Source organism: Oncorhynchus nerka, linkage group LG28 (assembly GCF_034236695.1).
Source record: "Oncorhynchus nerka isolate Pitt River linkage group LG28, Oner_Uvic_2.0, whole genome shotgun sequence".
Taxonomy (NCBI): Eukaryota; Metazoa; Chordata; class Actinopteri; order Salmoniformes; family Salmonidae; genus Oncorhynchus; species Oncorhynchus nerka.
This window is the reverse complement of record NC_088423.1, coordinates 34,130,401-34,149,134: the sequence shown is the minus strand read 5'-3', so window position 1 is coordinate 34,149,134 and position 18,734 is coordinate 34,130,401. Positions and strand designations below refer to the sequence as shown.

At 41.7% G+C, this 18,734-nt stretch overlaps 1 protein-coding gene and 1 long non-coding RNA gene across 3 annotated transcripts in view; one reads left to right on the top strand and one right to left on the bottom strand.

Annotated features, from left to right (window-relative positions):
• LOC115113161 (pro-neuregulin-3, membrane-bound isoform) overlaps nt 1-18,734 on the bottom strand; it is a 518,264-nt gene that overhangs the window by 321,963 nt on the left and 177,567 nt on the right. The gene's annotated exons all lie outside the window — the stretch shown is intronic.
• Nucleotides 9,018-16,394, top strand: LOC115113162 (uncharacterized). Of its 2 annotated transcripts, XR_010461678.1 has the most exons (4): nt 9,018-10,697; nt 14,729-14,765; nt 14,889-14,995; nt 15,430-16,394. It is a non-coding gene; the product is annotated as an uncharacterized LOC115113162 (long non-coding RNA). The 2 variants fall into 2 exon arrangements; XR_003861082.2 differs by lacking the exon at nt 9,018-10,697 and having other exon boundaries at nt 10,712-14,765.

Here is an 18,734-nt window from a genome sequence, read left to right as displayed (position 1 = left end):
GACATTGAATTACATACATTAGATGTTGAATATAACATAAATATCCTTAGCATAAGACAGTTATAGCTCCACTTACAGTACAACTGTCAGTCCTATACAGTAGATTTCCCAATAGTATTGTGAGAATAGGTGTTTGATTCTGGACAATAAAACTGGTGATAATGAGCCTTTCCTCACTCCAAGCTAGGATTTTAGTTAGCCTGGGCCTAGATTTGCCTTGCCACCCACGCCCCCATGCAGATAATGCTGGGTGTTGCAGGGAGATGAGCAGGGAATCGAGGATCTGGCATCCCACAGTGGTAAATTCTCCAGAATCAATTTCCCAGCAGAGTGGGTGTGTCTGGCTGAGCTGAGTGCCTATTACTGCAGGACAGGGAATATATCCAGGCCCATGCCCTGCATCCAACGGGCGTGTGGAGCTCTTGGTGAAACCACTTTCACGGCCATGGATGGGCCCAGAGGCTAAATTAGTTCTGTAAGGATGGTAATTGAGACAGCAGAATGCTCCAGGAGTCTTCCCTCCACTGACTTGGGCCAAGGAGTAGTGCTGCTGGGTCCCAATTTCAAGAGCAAGGAGGCCATGACAGACTGTAGCCCCCCATTCTGGGTCACAGGTTGTAGAAGCACTCCAGTCTAGACTACTTCTGATATGATGTTGGGACCAAGATTCAGAGCCCCTTAAATTCTATTCCATTATATCTCCCCATCTGAGGACCTAGCGATGCTTAGGACAGTTTTTCTTTGTCTAACTCAGCATAAAGGCCTTAGAGTTGCCCTTACCCACTTTTCCCTATGATTATCCAAAGAAAACACCTGAAGAGCTTGATCCCCAAAACACACCAATAGCTAAGGTCCAGGAGATTCAAAGACACTGTTTTCATCAGGTGGCACAGACACAGCTTCAGCGAGTGCGGACATGAAGAAATTGTATAGAGTTGTGAAAACATTATGTATTCTCTTTTAACTCTTCAGAACCCATAGCGAACGGCCTTGTTTTTCTAACAATATCTGTGTCAATACTGCAAAATTAACTTGCGAAGAACCTGTTGTCGTATTCGCGTGGCTGAGGCCACAGAAGGAGTGTTGTATGGTGTTGAAGCTCGTTTGGAGGTTTGTTAGCACAGTGTCCAAAGAAGGGCCAGATGTATACAGAAGGGTGTCGTCTGCGTAGAGGTGGATCAGAGAATCACCAGCAGCAAGAGCAACATCATTAAGGACAACAAAGTCAAGATATTGGAGTGGCCATCACAAAGCCCTGACCTTAAACCTATAGAAAATGTGTGGGCAGAACTGAAAAAGCGTGTGCGAGCAAGGAGGCCTTCAAACTTGACTCAGTTACATCAGCTCTGTCAGGAGGGATGGGCCAAAATTCAACCAATTTATTGTGGGAAGCTTCTGGAAGGCTGTCCGAAATGTTTGACCCAAGTTAAACGATTTAAAGGCAATGCTACCAAATACAAATTCAGTGTATATAAACTTCTGACCCACTGGGAATGCGATGAAAGAAATAAAAGCTGAAATAAATAATTCTCTCTACTATTATTCTGACATTTCACATTCTTAAAATAAAGTGGTGATCCTAACTGACCTAAGACATGGATTTTTTACTCTGATTAAATGTCAGGAATTGTGAAAAACTGAGTTTAAATGTAGTTGGCTAAGGTGTATGTAAACTTCCGACTTCAACTGTACATAAGTATTAAAAGTAAATATAATTGCAAAAATATTCTTAAGTATCAAATAAAAAAATATATAATTTCAAATTGCTTATATTAAGCAAACCAGATGGCACAATTGTCATGTTTTTTTTATTTACTGATTGCCAGGTTCACACTACAGCCTGCAGACATAATTTATAAACAAAGCATTTGTCTTTAGTGAGTCCGCCATGTCAGAGGCAGTAGGGATGACCAGGGATGTTCTCTTGATAAGTGCGTAAATTTGTCAGGAATTGTGAAAAACTGAGTTTAAATGTATTTGTCTAAAGTCTTGGCTGATTTCTTTTGATTTTCTCATGATGTCAAGCAAAGAGACACAGAGTTTGAAGGTCGGCCTTGAGATCCATCCACGGTTACACCTCCAACTGACTCAAAGTATGTCAATTAGCCTATCAGAAGTTTCTAAAGCAATGTCATCATTTTCGGGAATTTTCCAGTTTTTTTAAAGGCACAGTCAACATAGTGTATGTAAACTTCTGACCCACTGGAATTGTGATACCGTGAAATATAAGTGAAATAATTTGTCTGTAAACAATTGTTGGAAAAATGACTTGTGTCATGCACAAAGTAGATGTCCTAACCGACATGCCAAAACTATAGTTAGTTAACAAGAAATATCATTAATCTTCCTCTGTCCTCTGACTAATCTTTGTTGTTGATCGGATGCTGTTAAGGAATGGGATGTACAGCCAGGTGAACCGAGGGTGTGATCTGAATTGGAAGCTGCAGCAGCAGTAGCATCCAAGTTATTCCCCTGATTCAGAAAACTTGTGTGAGGGCTTGCCTGTCTTTCGCATCTGGGTATGGGGTGGTAGATGGGGGAAGGGGTTGGGTGCCTAAAATGGATTTGGAAGTGCTTTGATGCAAACACATCATTAAGACTTTAATTCAAGGCAAGGTCAGAGATGCACCTTCTGATTCTGTAATCATCTGCCTCGCTTCTCAACTCTACTTGGCACTTTTGATAATCTCACTGGCACAGCAGTCGCTCTGCCTGTGAAATATCAGACTGCATAGTGTCATCAGGGCAACGATTTACTAGACACTTGGGGGAGGGGTGGTGCTGTTTTTTGAGTGAGCCAAGATGCAGAGAAGGCAGAAAGGTGCGAGGAGTGAGCGGAACTGTTGTATCGTGACTGACAAACCCTCGGTGTGCTTGTTAGCGCGTGTGTGTGTGTGTGTGTGTGTGTGTGTGTGTGTGTGTGTGTGTGTGTGTGTGTGAGAAACAGACAAGTGAGACATTGAAGGTTAGAGAATGTCTGTGGTTATCATTTGGATGACTTATTGTTGGTGTAGATCTGATTAGAAATGTTGTATTTTTAGCTGTTTGAAGCTGGTGTACAAAATCGAAAGTACAAAACGCAAACACAAAACTTAAGTATGGGAAGCATATAAATAACACACATAGAATAGACTTACCGCTTCTTATCCTTGCTTTCAATGAGAATGACAGATCTATTACTCACATTTATATGTTAATTTGGTCAGGTTGCCCAAAAAGTTACATGGTGCAGTTTTAATGTTGCCCACACACAATATTGTATAGTTCATCTCCCTTCACCCCTGATTCCCTCATCATAAGAAAAACATAACGAATCCCTTAGAACCTCTTAGAAAGAAGGAGGAAGGAAGACTTGGGGAGATTCTTGGGAAGACAGGATACAGAACACAGTGAGAGCTTGAACAACAGATGTTTAGAGCTATACCACACACACACACACACACCTATGAATTCAGCGCTAACAAGCACAAGGAGTGGGGGTCAGTCACGATGCAACAGTTATGCTCACACCTCTTTCCTTTCTCGGCTTACTCAAAAAAGAACACCACCCCTCCCCCAAATGTCTAGTAAATCATTGCCCTGATGACACTCTGCAGGCTGACATTTCAAAGGCAGAGCGACCACGGTGCCAGTGAGATTACCAAAGCTGTCATGTGGAGTTGAGAAGTGAGGCAGATGATTACAGAATCAGAAGGTGCATCTCTGACCTTGCCTTGAATTAGAGTCTTATAAATGTTTGCATCAAAACACTTCCAAACCCATTTAAGCACTTTGCCCGCCTCCCCCAGCTACCAGCCCTTACCCAGAGGCGAGAGACAGACAAGCAGTGGTGGAAAAAGTACCCAATCGTCATACTTGAGTAAAAATAAAGATACCTTAACCTCTTTCAGAACTAAGAACAGATATAGCCCTTGGTTCACTCCAGACCTGACTGCCCTCGACCAGCACAAAAACATCCTGTGGTGGACTGCAATAGCATCGAATAGTCCCCGCGATATGCAACTGTTCAGGGAAGTCAGGAACCAATACACGCAGTCAGTCAGGAAAGCCAAGGCCAGCTTCTTCAGGCAGAAATTTGCATTCTGTAGCTCTAACTCCAAAAAGTTCTGGGACACTGTAAAGTCCATGGAGAACAAGAGCACCTCCTCCCAGCTGCCCACTGCACTGAGGCTAGGTAACACAGTCACTACCGATAAATCCATGATTGTCGAAAACTTCAACATGCATTTCTCAACGGCTGGCCATGCCTTTCTCCTGGCTACTCCAACCTCGGCCAACAGCTCCGCCCCCCCCCCCCCGCAGCTACTCGCCCAAGCCTCTCCAGGTTCTCCTATACCCAAATCCAGATAGCAGATGTTCTGAAAGAGCTGCAAAACCTGGACCCGTACAAATCAGTTGGGCTTGACAATCTGGACCCTCTATTTCTGAAACTATCCGCCGCCATTGTCGCAACCCCTATTACCAGCCTGTTCAACCTCTCTTTCATATCGTCTGAGATCCCCAAGGATTGGAAAGCTGCCGCAGTCATCGCCCTCTTCAAAGGGGGAGACACCCTGGACCCAAACTTTTACAGACCTATATCCATCCTGCCCTGCCTATCTAAGGTCTTCGAAAGCCAAGTCAACAAACAGGTCACTGACCATCTCTAATCCCACCGTACCTTCTCCGCTGTGCAATCTGGTTTCCGAGTCGGTCACGGGTGCACCTCAGCCACGCTCAAGGTACTAAACGATATCATAACCGCCATCAATATAAGACAGTACTGTGCAGCCGTCTTCATCGACCTGGCCAAGGCTTTCGACTCTGTCAATCACCATATTCTTATCGGCAGACTCAGTAGCCTCGGTTTTTCTAATGACTGTCTTGCCTGGTTCACCAACTACTTTGCAGACAGAGTTCAGTGTGTCAAATCGGAGGGCATGTTGTCCGGTCCTCTGGCAGTCTCTATGGGGGTGCCACAGGGTTCAATTCTCGGGCCGACTCTTTTCTCTGTATATATCAATGATGTTGCTCTTGCTGCGGGCGATTCCCTGATCCACCTCTTCGCAGACGATACCATTCTGTATACTTCTGGCCTTTCCTTGCACACTGTGCTATCTAACCTCCAAACGAGCTTCAACGCCATACAACACTCCTTCCGTGGCCTCCAACTGCTCGTAAACACTAGTAAAAACCAAATGCATGCTTTTCAACCGTTCGCTGCCTGCACCCGCACGCCCGACTAGCATCACCACCCTGGATGGTTCCGACCTAGAATATGTGGAGATCTATAAGTACCTAGGTGTCTGGCTAGACTGTAAACTCTCCTTCCAGACTCATATCAAACATCTCCAATCTAAGATCAAATCTAGAGTCTACTTCCTATTCCGCAACAAAGCCTCCTTCACTCACGCCGCCAAACTTACCCTAGTAAAACTGACTATCCTACCGATCCTCGACTTCGGCGATGTCATCTACAAAATAGCTTCCAATACTCAGCAAACTGGATGCAGTTTATCACAGTGCCATCCATTTTGTTACTAAAGCACCTTATACCACCCACCACCGCGGCCTGTATGCTCTAGTCGGCTGGCCCTCGCTACATATTCGTCGCCAGACCCACTGGCTCCAGGTCATCTACAAGTCCATGCTAGATAAAGCTCCGCCTTATCTCAGTTCACTGGTCACAATGGCAACACCCACCCGTAGCACGCGCTCCAGCAGGTGTATCTCACTGATCATCCCTAAAGCCAACACCTCATTTGGACGCCTTTCGTTCCAGTTCTCTGCTGCCTGTGACTGGAATGAATTGCAAAAATCGCTGAAGTTGGAGACTTTTATCTCCCTCACCAACTTCAAACATCTGCTATCTGAGCAGCTAACCGATCGCTGCAGCTGTACATAGTCTATCGGTAAATAGCCCACCCAATTTACCTACCTCATCCCCATACTGTTTATATTTATTTACTTTTCTGCTCTTTTGCACACCAGTATCTCTACCTGTACATGACCATCTGATCATTTATCACTCCAGTGTTAATCTGCAAAATTGTAATTATTCGCCTACCTCCTCATGCCTTTTGCACACAAGCAATATCAGTTCTGTTATACTCACAGACAATATTTTTACAGTTTTGGAAACTTTAGAGTGTTTTCTATCCTAAGCTGTCAATTATATGCATATTCTAGCATCTTTGTCCTGACAAAATAGCCTGTTTACTTCGGGGACGTTATTTTTCCAAAAATGAAAATAGTGCCCCCTAGATTCAAGAGGTTTAACAAACTGTAGTTTTGGCAAGTGCGTTAGGACATCTACTTTGTGTAATTTTTCCAACAATTGTTTACAGACAGATTTTTTAAACTTATAATTCACTGTATCATAATTCCAGTGGGTCAGAAGTTCACATACACTAAGTTGACTATGTGTTTACACAGCTTGTACAATTTCAGAAAATTATGTCATGGCTTTAGAAGCTTCTGATAGGCTAATTGACATCATTTGAGTCAATTGGAGGTGTACCTGTGGATGTATTTCAAGGCCTGCCTTCAAACGCAGTTGCTTGACATCATGAGAAAACCAAAAGAAATCAGCCAAGACTTCAGAAAAAGAATTGTAGACCTCTACAAGTCTGGTTCATCCTTGGGAGCAATTTCCAAATGTCTGAAGGTACCACGTTCATCTGTACAAATAATAGTATGCAAGTATAAACACCATTGGACCACGCAGCCACCATACCGCTCAGGAAGGAGACGCGTTCTAACTCCTAGAGGTGAAGTTACTTTGGTGTGAAAAGTGCAAATCAATCCCATAACAACAGCAAAGGACCTTGTGAAGATGCTGGAGGAAACAGGTACAAAATAAGTAAAAATCAACGGATATGGTTGCCTTAAATTACAGTACCAGTCAAAAAAGTTTGGACACCTACTCATTCAAGGGCTTTTCTTTATTTTTACTATTTTCTACATTGTAGAATAATAGGGAAGACATCAAAACTATGTAATAACATATCAAATCATGTTAAACAAATCTAAATATATTTTAGTTTTTAGATTCTTCAAATTAGCCTCAATTTGCCTTGAAAGCTTTGCACACACTTGGCATTCTCGCAACCAGATTCACCTGGAAAGATTTTCCAACAGTCTTGAAGGAGTTCCCACATATGATAAGCACTTGTTGGCTGCTTTTCTATCACTCTGAGGTCCAACTCATCCCAAACTATCTCAATTGGGTTGAGGTTGGGTGATTGTGGAGGCCAGGTCATCTGCTGCAGCACTACATCACACTCCTTGGTAAAATTGCCCCTACACAGCCTGGAGGTGTCTTGAAAAAAGAATGATACTCTCACTAAGCACAAATCAGATGGAATGGCGTATCGCTGCAGAATGCTGTGGTAGCCATTCTGGTTAAGTGCATCTTGAATTCTAAATAAATCACTGACAGTGTCACCAGCAGAGCACCATCACACCTCCTCCTCGCTTCATGGGGGGAACCACATATGCGGAGATCATCCGTTCACCTACTTTGCATCTCACAAGGACATGGCGTTTGGAACCAAAAATCTCAAATTTGGACTCATCAGACCAAAGGACAGATTTCCACTGGTCTAATGTCCATTCCTCATGTTTCTTGGCCCATGTGTTTCTCTTATTATTATTGGTGTCATTTAGTAGTGTTTTTTTTGTTGCAGAAATTCAACCATGACGGCCTGACTCACGCAGTCTCCTCTGGGCTGCAATTTCTAAGGCTGGTAACTCTAATGAACTTGGGTCTTCCTTTCCTGTGGTGGTCCTCATGAGAGCCAGTTTCATAAAAGCACTTGAATACACTTTCAAAGTTCTTGAAATGTTCAGTATTGACTGATCTTCATGTCTTAACCTTACCAAGTGTGAGTTCCAAATATCTCTAACGGTCGCCACGGTATGAGTTTCTTATGCACGTGATGTCAGAATGCTCTGTTCCAAAATTACGCAACAGGAGAGTTAATTTGCAATGCCCTCAAACTGCCCTCAAACTTTATAGGCTGTTTCAATTTATCAATTTGAAAGGATTTTCTAACAAGTTTTATTTTCTAACAGTTTGAATTGAGGTGTGTTCCGCCTCTGGATTAATTCACATAACAGTAGGCCATTTCACTTTTGCTGACAATTCCTTTTTCAGGCATTACTGTGCCGGACAACCTTCCCCAAGCACTTCTCCATTGTTTCTGCAGATCAAGTACGCAGACATTTGCGCATCTTCAGTCAGAACAGGACCTGCACAAACGTTTTGGTGCCTGCTCTACCTTCATTGTTGCTTTCATTACTACATGATAGTAACTTTGGACATGTGTGCATTTCTATCAAAGTGCCTTATTACGTTAAAATAGTTTATGTATGTCCCGCTCCCTTGTGGAGCTCAACAGTTATTGTTTTTTACTGTTAAATAACTCATATTTGTGATTTTTGTCAATGCAATATACTATTTTTTTATAGCAGTGCTATGTTATTTTGTAATGTTGTTTTATTGCAATATCCTGATATTGTATTCTAATTACTAATACTTCCTCTTTATTGTGTACTTTCAGAAACCACACACACAAAAAGTATTGAACATTATTTGCCAATATCATAACTGGAACTGGAAATCCTACGAGCTGAAGATTGAGGCCAGCTTTTGTATGTTAGTGTACACACCTTAACAGCTTTACTGGATGAAAACACACAGGTCTACATGAAATAGTCATGTGTTTTATTGACGTATTGGTGGTGGTTGAACAACAACAAAAACTTGTTTTACTAGAGGGAAAAAAACTGCAAGAAAAGACTTGTGAATATGCCTGACCCATATTTCATATTCATGCAGTGATTGAACAATAACTGCATGTCCACCCCCTACCTCTAAAGGTATAGAATCATGGCAGATCACAGGTCAAGTCAGTCAGTCAGTAATTGCTGCAGATTTGCTCAATGAGCACATGGTACTCACCAAAGCATGGTGAAACAGACAGGGGTGTGTCACAAGCTAAACACATGTACTTTGTCAACCTCATCTGCTTCCTTCTCCTGGTGCCATACAGGCAGTCTTTGCAGTGCCCCTGTGTGCGATAACCGTGTGCAGCAGCTTGAGGGACTTCACAGGGAAAATGCCGTGCAGTGAGTCATAGGGGATTGTCTGCAGCAGGACGTCCCCCAGTGGATGGGCGCTGAGGGGTGTGGTGCTCCTCCGCAGCTCTCTCAGGTTTTCTCTGTAATTTTGGTAGGTAATTACTTTACCTATGAGGGAGTGGAGAGGATGAGGGGGCAGTGGGTAGGTTGGTGAGATATTGTCACTATAATAACTGTATATGATTTGTATGTGAACTGTACGTCCAGTTACAAAAAAATACCTTATTCAGTAATCATCTCACCTGTTAGTTGGCGGTGAACTATGTGGCCATTGAGGGCAGCATTGTCGATTAGAAAGAAAAATATCTTCTTATAACACTTGTTGGTTTCTGAGTGCATTCCACAAAGCTGTTTATCATGTCCGGCTTATCCACTGCCCCCATTTTGGCGTTATTGTCAAGCACATAGTCTAGTTGATTTTTCTCCCTCCCGTCAGGTGGTCCATCTTCCCTGTTGCCGACATGGTTGCTGTATGGACAGTGGAGAGGACATGGATGTTTCATTTGTCATGCCACTTTACTGCCAGCTGTTGACCATTCACCTTGAACTCCACTTCCCTCTCTGCATATGAATGCTGGCATCCCGTTCCTGTTCGACCTGACTGTGCCACAGCCCCCTGTGCTGTTGGGAGAGCAGATACTGGAAGAGTGGGTGATTGCTGTACAAATTTGTGCACGTGAAAATTGTGTCCCTTGCCGAGATGAGGAGCCAGTATGGTCATCACCATGGACCCGGACACCCAAAGCCCCTCTAAAATGTTGGATGTCAGTGGTGGACTCTGTGTAGACTATAATGTCCTGGAAGAATCCTGTCTTCACGTCGCACATAACCTGTACCTTTTGGAAGGAATATATTAACCTCTTGAACCTCTGGGGGCAGTATTTCATTTTTGGATGAAAAACGTTCCCGTTTTAAACAAGATATTTTGTCACGAAAAGATGCTCCACTATGCATATAATTTACAGCTTTGGAAAGCAAACACTCTGACGTTTCCAAAACTGCAAAGATATAGTCTGTGAGTGCCACAGAACTAATGCTACAGGCGAAACCAAGATGAAACTTCAAACAGGAAGTGAGCTAGATTTTTGAGTCGCTGTGTTCCAATGTCTCCTTATATGGCTGTGAATGCGCCAGGAACGAGCCTACACTTTCTGTCGTTTCCCCAAGGTGTCTGCAGCATTGTGACGTATTTGTAGGCATATCATTGGAAGATTGACCATAAGAGACTACATTTACCAGGTGTCCTCCTGGTGTCCTCCGTCGAAATCGGTGCGTAATCTCCAGCTGCATGTATTTTTCCATGTGATTCAGAGGAGAAACCAAACTGCCACGAATGACTTATCATCGAATAGATATGTGAAAAACACCTTGAGGAGTGATTCTAAACAACGTTTGCCATGTTTCTGTCGATATTATGGAGTTAATTTGGAAAAAAAAAATTGGGTTTTTTCTTAGCCAAACGTGATGAACAAAACGGAGCGATTTCTCCTACACAAATAATATTTTTGGAAAAACTGAACATTTGCTATCTAACTGAGAGTCTCCTCATTGAAAACATCCGAAGTTCTTCAAAGGTAAATGATTTTATTTGAATGCTTTTCTTGTTTTTGTGAAAATGTTGCCTGCTGAATGCTAGGCTTAATGCTATGCTAGCTATGAATACTCTTACACAAATGCTTGTTTTGCTATGGTTGAAAAGCATATTTTTAAAATCTCAGATGACAGTGTTGTTAACAAAAGGCTAAGCTTGAGAGCCAATATATTTATTTCATTTCATTTGCGATTTTCATGAATAGTTAACGTTGCGTTATGGTAATGAGCTTGAGACTATAATTACAATCCCGGATACGGGATTGCTCGTCGCAACAGGTTAACGGACCGCCAGCCAACTTCCATAACATCAGGGACTCATCGGTGCATAGGTCCTTGTATGGCACAAGGACCCGACCAAATGCTGATGTCAGGCTGGTAAGAACATTTCTTATTTGATGTAATGGGTCATTTAGGTTGGCAGCAGCATTGTGGACGAAATGCAGACAACGCTGCCGAATTAGGAAGTGGTCTTGAGAAAAGAAGGTGACTAAGAAAGGAGTTGCAAACATGGGATCTGTGCTCCAGTATTCTCTCAGGGAATTCTTATTTTCTCGTCCCATGGGAATGACTGTTTATCTTCTCCTGTAGCTCCAAGGCGTAGAGATTGGTCTCCTTTACTATCTCTCCCACCAGTTCCTTTGTCAGAAACAGCTTGAAGCACACTTTCTCAGAGGGAAATAGCAAGGAGCTTTGCACTGCAGACTGAGAGTCATCAAAGCAAATAGCAGGACCAGGAGGGATGACATGGTTGGCGGCCTTCTAGCTCCCACAGACCACCTGTACTTCATCCACTATCAGTCTGTGTTAATAAATCACTAGCAGAAAATATTTTGTGTTTTAACCTCTTCAACCTATGGGGGCGCTATGTAATTATTGGATAAAAAGACGTGCCCGTTTTAAGCGCAATATTTTGTCACGAATTGACAGCCTTGGAAAGACAAAACTCTGACGTTTCCAAAACTGCAAAGATATTATCTGTGAGTGCCCCAGAACTAATGCTACAGGCGAAACCAAGATGAAACTTCAAACAGGAAATGAACAGGATTTTTGACGCTGTGTTTACTAACGTCTCCTTATATGGCTGTGAATATGCTGTGAACGAGCTTATGCGCTCTGCCGTTCATCCAAGATGTCTGCAGCATTGTAGCGTATTTGTAGGCATATCATTGGAAGATTGGCCATAAGAGACTACATTTGCCAGGGGGCCGTCCAGTGTCCTTTGTCTAAATCGGTGCGTAATTCCCAGTGGCAACCATTGTACCTTGCGTTACAGAAGGAGAAGGATACTTCCAGGAACGATACATCATTGAAGAGATATGTGAAAAACACCTTGAGGATTGGTTCTAAACAATGTTTGCCATGTTTCAGTCGATATTATGGAGTTAATTTGGAAAAAAGTTCGGCGTTTGGATAACTGAATTTTCGTTTTTTTTTGGTAGCCAAACGTGACGCACAAAACGGACCGATTTCTCCTGCACAAAAAATCTTTCAGGAAAAACTGAACATTTGCTATCTAACTGAGTCTCCTCATTGAAAACATCCGAAGTTCTTCAAAGGTAAATGATTTATTGAATGTTTTTGCTGGTTTTTGTGAAAATGTGGCCTGCTAATGCTAACGCTAAATGCTAACGCTAAATGCTAATGCTCAATGCTAACGCTAAATGCTAAATGCTAGTTTGCTATGGTAGAGAAGCATATTTTTGAAAATCTGAGATGACAGTGTTGTTAACAAAAGGCTAAGCTTGAGAGTTAGCATATTAATTTCATTTCATTTGCGATTTTCATGAATAGTTAACGTTGCGTTATGATATTGAGCTTGAGGCTATGATTACGCTACCGGATCCGGCATGGCTTGACGCAAGAAGTTAATTATTTATTTATTTACCGTTTTACTCACATTTTCAAGTACTGGTGACAAATCATGCATTCACATTCTTGCATAGATTGTAATGGACACATATTATTTGTGTAAAATACTTTTTTGAAGGTTGTAGTGATTATAATGAGCTAAGCTAATGTGTGGAGCCATGTTTGTTGACAAGCAATGCATTCTGGGTTTCATGTAAATGTCTATCGGACCAAAGATGTAACAAAATAAGATGAGGGAGGGTTCACAAATATTTCGAGTAAACCTCCGGAAGTGAATGATGGGATGTGAACGATGGTAGACAACACTCCCCCTTCAACATGCATACTGTAACCAGACCAAACTCATCTTGTCTCCTCACAAGAATTCCTCTACACCCGCAATAACATCTGCAAAACACATGTATGTGACCAATAAAATTTGATTTGATATCTATGGTTGACCTTGAAAAAACAAACATGTCGGCGTGCACAAACTACCTATCGTCAGATTAATTTCAATTTCTAGAAAGGGTTTTACTGAATTATTTAGATCAATGGTGATGTGATTAATTATAAAGTAATTGCTATTAGCTAATTCATATTGTAGTTCCTGTCAGCCGAGAGTAATCTAAATATGACTGCTTGTGTTGCATCAATTTTTCCTCAGTTAGCGCTAAGATAAATGTAGCCTACATTTTTCAGTGTGGCCAGGTCAAATGCTAACTTCTGCATCAATCGAAACTGGCCGTTCCAAATAAGTGTTCTAATCACACCGGTTTGAGCGTACCCTGGCGGTCCTCATGAGAGCTAGTTTCATTATAGAGCTTGATAGTTTTTGCGACAGCACTTCAAGAAACTTTCAAAGTTCTTGAAATATTCTGCATTGACTGACCTTCATGTCTTAAAGTAATGATGGACTGTCATTTCTTTTTGCTTATTTGAGCTGTTCTTGTCATAATATGGACTTGGTCTTTTACCAAATAGGGCTATCAAATCAAATCAAATGTATTTATATAGCCCTCCGTACATCAGTTGATATCTCAAAGTGCTGTACAGAAACCCAGCCTAAAACCCCAAACAGCAAGCAATGCAGGTGTAGAAGCACGGTGGCGAGGAAAAACTCCCTAGAAAGGCCAAAACCTAGGAAGAAACCTAGAGAGGAACCAGGCTATGTGGGGTGGCCAGTCCTCTTCTGGCTATCTTTTGTAACCGGTGTGAAATGGCTAGCTAGTTAGCAGGGTGCGCGCTAATAGCGTTTAAATCAGTGAGATCACTCACTCTGAGACCTTGAAGTAGTTGTTCCCCTTGTAAGCGATTCATTTTATTGCTTCTCTGACTTTCGTGACCAATCTACTTTGCTGCTAGCTGTTTGTAATATGTTGTCTGCTGAGTGAGATGTCCTTACATAAACGCTTGGTTTGCTTTAGCCGTAAAGCTTTTTTGAAATTTGACACACCAGGTGGATTAACAACAAGCTAAGCTGTGTTTTGCTATATTGCACTTGTGATTTCATGAAAATTAAATATTTGTTGTAATTTAATTTGAATTTGGCGCTCTGCAATTCAGTGGATGTTGGCGAAAATGATCCCGCTAACGGGATGGGTGCGCCAAGAAGATAACATACCGGTACATACTGCTGTAATGATATGCTATGTGGTTCGTAAGGACAGCGTAGCTAACAAATTGTTAGCCAACATAACTTGTTAGGTAACTTATTTGAAAAGTCATTAATTTATTACATTTAGTAGCAAGCTACCCTTGGTCGTTAGGGCAAATCTGGTCTGTGATAGGTTTTTATTTCACACCTAGCTCGGCTATTAGACTCTTCTTTAGTAAAGGTTGAATAGTTTATTGTTCAGCTATTAGCCCCTCTCCACAACTTGCAACAAATTGCTGTTCCCATCACATTCCTTTCCCTCTTCCACGGGTCATCATTCTGCTCCTGAGTGGTTCGCTTGTGGGTGTGCTGGCAGGATATGGCAGCATCTTCGGTTGTGCATGAAGAATTCTGCATACAGTAGCACGTTTGTATGAAGGTCTGGTTATTCACCGGCAAATTGTTATATGCTATGGAGGTACATTTGTGTCTTTTTGTCGAGAGCAAAACCTTTTTATTTTCAATCAAAAATAATTGTTCTGAAAGCAACTTTTTTTCAACACAAAGGAAGTCAAAGTGGACACCTACGAAGATGGCATCTCAGGTAAGCAGCACTGGGCTGTATTGACGGATCCTAAAAATGACATCTGCTGCTTTAGATTGAACGGTCATATCTCAATTATTGTTTTGATATCTATAACAATTAAGCTGTTTTCTTTACTTTCAGAGAGCGAGCTGATCAAGGAGTCGAAAATGTAGACATTGCCAGATGTTCACTGTCCGAGGAACAGGCCGTGGAATCTTTATTTCTGGCAAAGGTGACCATAACCTGGGGTAATTAAACTCTTCTGTGTTATATTTCTCCATCTCTGCCTGTCTTGTTGTACATGGAACTTGTCTCACATGCATTAATTAAAAAAAACTTAAGATGTCAGCTGCTAATTTTTAGATTTACACCACATAAAAACACAGCCATTTTCACTAGACTATCTGTTGCTGTCAAGTCATGATTTCCCTGGGGGTTAGCCTTGCAATAACCAAGTGGTGAGACACATAGCCCTCTATATTTAAATGTTTCAGGTACACTCCGATAGGTGTCTGCGTCACATACAGTATCTTCTATTGACATTATCTTCTGTTGTTTGTCCTAATGTGTCTGTTTTTCAGCATAAAGTACTCGGTTGCCACACCAGGTGAGACCACACAAACCCAATAACAGACTCTCTTCTTAACTTCATTTCTCTCCCACTTCTCCCTAAATCCTCTAGGTTATATCAGCTGTTTTGGTGAACCACTCCCGCATCTGAGCTGGCGGACACAGAGGGTCAACGGGAAGTATTATTAAAGACATGCTTTACATTGAAATACATACAGAGATGTAGTAGTTCCAGAGTTAATGATCCAAGGTCAGTTTTACATTTCACCCCCTGATTATGTTGACTGACCGTGTTATATGCAGGCATGTTTTGATGTGAGAGAGGAAGCCAGTGCCGTCATCGCCACCTCACCTGCTCTTAAGATAACCTTCGGGCCAACTGGGGGCCCAAGGCTGGTTAGGAGACACCGCAATTGTGGTGAACTGAAAGAATATTAGGGTAGCACTGTAATTCATGAATGATATGCTGTCTGCCGCTGTTCTTATCTCTTTCCATTTCTGTCTTCCACACCTCGTGTTTCTTCCTCATTTTATAATGCACACCATATGTGCATTGAAGTACAGATTGAACTTGTATTTATAATATAATATTACAATTGCCATAATTATAATGCATTTATGTATTTAGAACACCTGGATAATGAACTTCTTTCAATAAAGCGTTTCACATTCTCCACTGGTTGAAATTAAGTTTCTCATTCAAATACTATCCTGTGTCCTCAGATTAATTCAGATGAAGGGAGTTAGATATGCAGTTTTTCTTCTGTATATATGAATTACAAATCAATCATGTTTCTAGTCTATTGCTTAGTTTCATTGTGTTTTCATTGATGTCCCAGGAGCAGGAGTGGTAAACACTGTTGAAGTGTATAATTCAAATAATGGAGTTTGATATGACTGAAAAATAATGTCTCAGAGATTCATACCTGAACCGCACCTTTATTTGCCAAGGAAGAGTACATGATCAGTGAATATATTAAATGTACAGGCTACAATGTGGGAATCTCATGTGTGGTAATAACTACAGTACATGTATATTGGACTTGCATCCTTGGACAATAAAGTTATTATATTCTACTCTATCCATAGGCTTCATTAATGGCATTCAGACTTTAACCTCTTTGGAATAGGGGGCAGCATTTTCACTTTTGGATAAATAGCGCGCCCAATTTCAACTTCCTGCTACTCATTCTAATAATATTATTATAATATTATTAGTATATTTGGATAGAAAACACTATGAAGTTTCTAAAACTGTTTGAATCATGTCTGTGAGTATAACAGAACTTATGTAGCAGGCAAAACCCAGAGGACTAACCATTCAGATTTGTCACCAGTCTTTGGAAATAGGTTGAGGTTATTCCTTTGTGAAATGAAGAAGTACAGCCATCTTGGATCAGGGTAACGTTATGTGTACTGTTTGAGAGTTGCGCAGGACTAAAAAAGTAGCGTTAGTTTGTGATCCTCCTGTATTGAAAACAGATAGACCCGTCTTCAATTTGATCGATTATTAACGTTTAAAAATACCTAAAGTTGTATTACAAAAGTAGTTTGAAATGTTTTGGAAAAGTTTACAGGTAACTTTTGAGATAGTTTGTAGTGACGTTGCGCAAATTGGAAGCAGTTTTTTTCTGGATCAAACACGTCAAATAATGGACATTTTGGATATATATCGACGGAATTAATCGAACAAACGGACCATTTGTGATGTTTATGGGACATATTGGAGTGCCAACAAAAGAAGCTCGTCAAAGGTAAGGCATTATTTATATTTTATTTCTGCGTTTTGTGTGGTGCCTGCAGGGTTGAAATATGCTATTCTCTTTGTTTACTGTTGTGCTATCATCAGATAATAGCTTCTTATGCTTTCGCCGAAAAGCCTTTTTGAAATCTGACATGTTGGCTGGATTCACAACGAGTGTAGCTTTCATTTGGTTTCTTACATGTGTGATTTAATGAAAGTTAGAATTTTATTTGAATTTGCGCTCTGCATTTTCCCTGGCAATTGGCCAAGTGGGACATTTGCGTCCCGTCTATCCCAGAGAGGTTTTAAGTTGATACAACAAGTGTTTCACAAGATGACAGCCTGCTGGTTTTCTCAGTCCCTAAAACATTAAACAACTCAAATTACAAATTAATTCTCCTAACACTAGTTAGCTGGCTAATGTTAGCTAGTCAGCTAACTTGCTAAATAGACATTTTCGTAAATTAACTTCATGACAAAAAAATATGTCCAAACATTTGTCTCAACGTTAACATATTCCTCTCCAATGTACATTATTTTAGCTTGACTCGTTATGACGTTATAACAACTTACATTTGGTTCCACCATAATGTTTTGTCAGCCATCTTTGTTGAAGAACGCCACCAGAACACGGGTGGCTCGCGTCAAAATTCGTCATTGGAACCACTCGATATGATTGTTCATATAAAAACCTTGGGACCCAAATGCATAATGAGTGCTCTAACTCCTCCTTGTGGTGGTCAGGAGCAACACCATACTACTCTCCAAGCTCATTATTAAGCTTGGTGCCCTGGGTCTGAAACCCGCCCTGTAAAACTGGACCCTGGACTTCCTGACGGGCTGCACCCAGGTGCTGAAGGTAGGAAACAACACCTCCACTTCGCTGATCCTCAACACAGGGCCCGACAAGGGAGCGTGCTCAGTCCTCTCCTGTTCTCCCTGTTTAACCATGACTGTGTAGCCATGCACACCTCCAACTCAATCATCAAGTTTGCAGATGGCACAACAGTAGTTGGCCTGATTACCAACAATGATGAGACTTCAGGGAAAAGCAGAGGGAGCACCCCTCTTTCTACATCAACAGGACCTCATTGGAGAATGTGAAAAGCTTCACGTTCCTAAGGCTTACACATCACTGACAATCTGAAACGGTCCAACCACACAGATAGTGTGGTGAAGAAGGTGCAACAGCGCCTCTTCAATCTCAGGAGGCTGAAGAAATTTGGCTTGGCCTCTAAAACACTCACAAACTTTTACAGATGCACAACCCATCGAGCTGTATCACTGCCAGGTAACCGCAGGGCTCTCCAGACGGTGGTGCAGTCTGCCCAACACATCACCGGGGGCACACTACCTGCCCTCCAGGACACCTACAGCACCCGAAGTCACAGAAAGGCCAAAAAGATCATCAAGGACATCAACCACCCGAGCCACGGCCTGTTCACCCTGCTAAAATCCAGAAGGCGAGGTCAGTACAGGTGCATCAAAGCTGGGACCGAGAGACTGAAAAACTGCTTCTATCTCAAGGCCATCAGACTGTTAAATAGCCATTACTAGCTTGCTACCACCTGGTTACTGAACCCTGCAACTTAAAGGCTGCTGCCCTACATACATAGACATGGAATCATGGAACACTAGTCACTTTAATAATGTTTACAGACTGCTTTACTCAT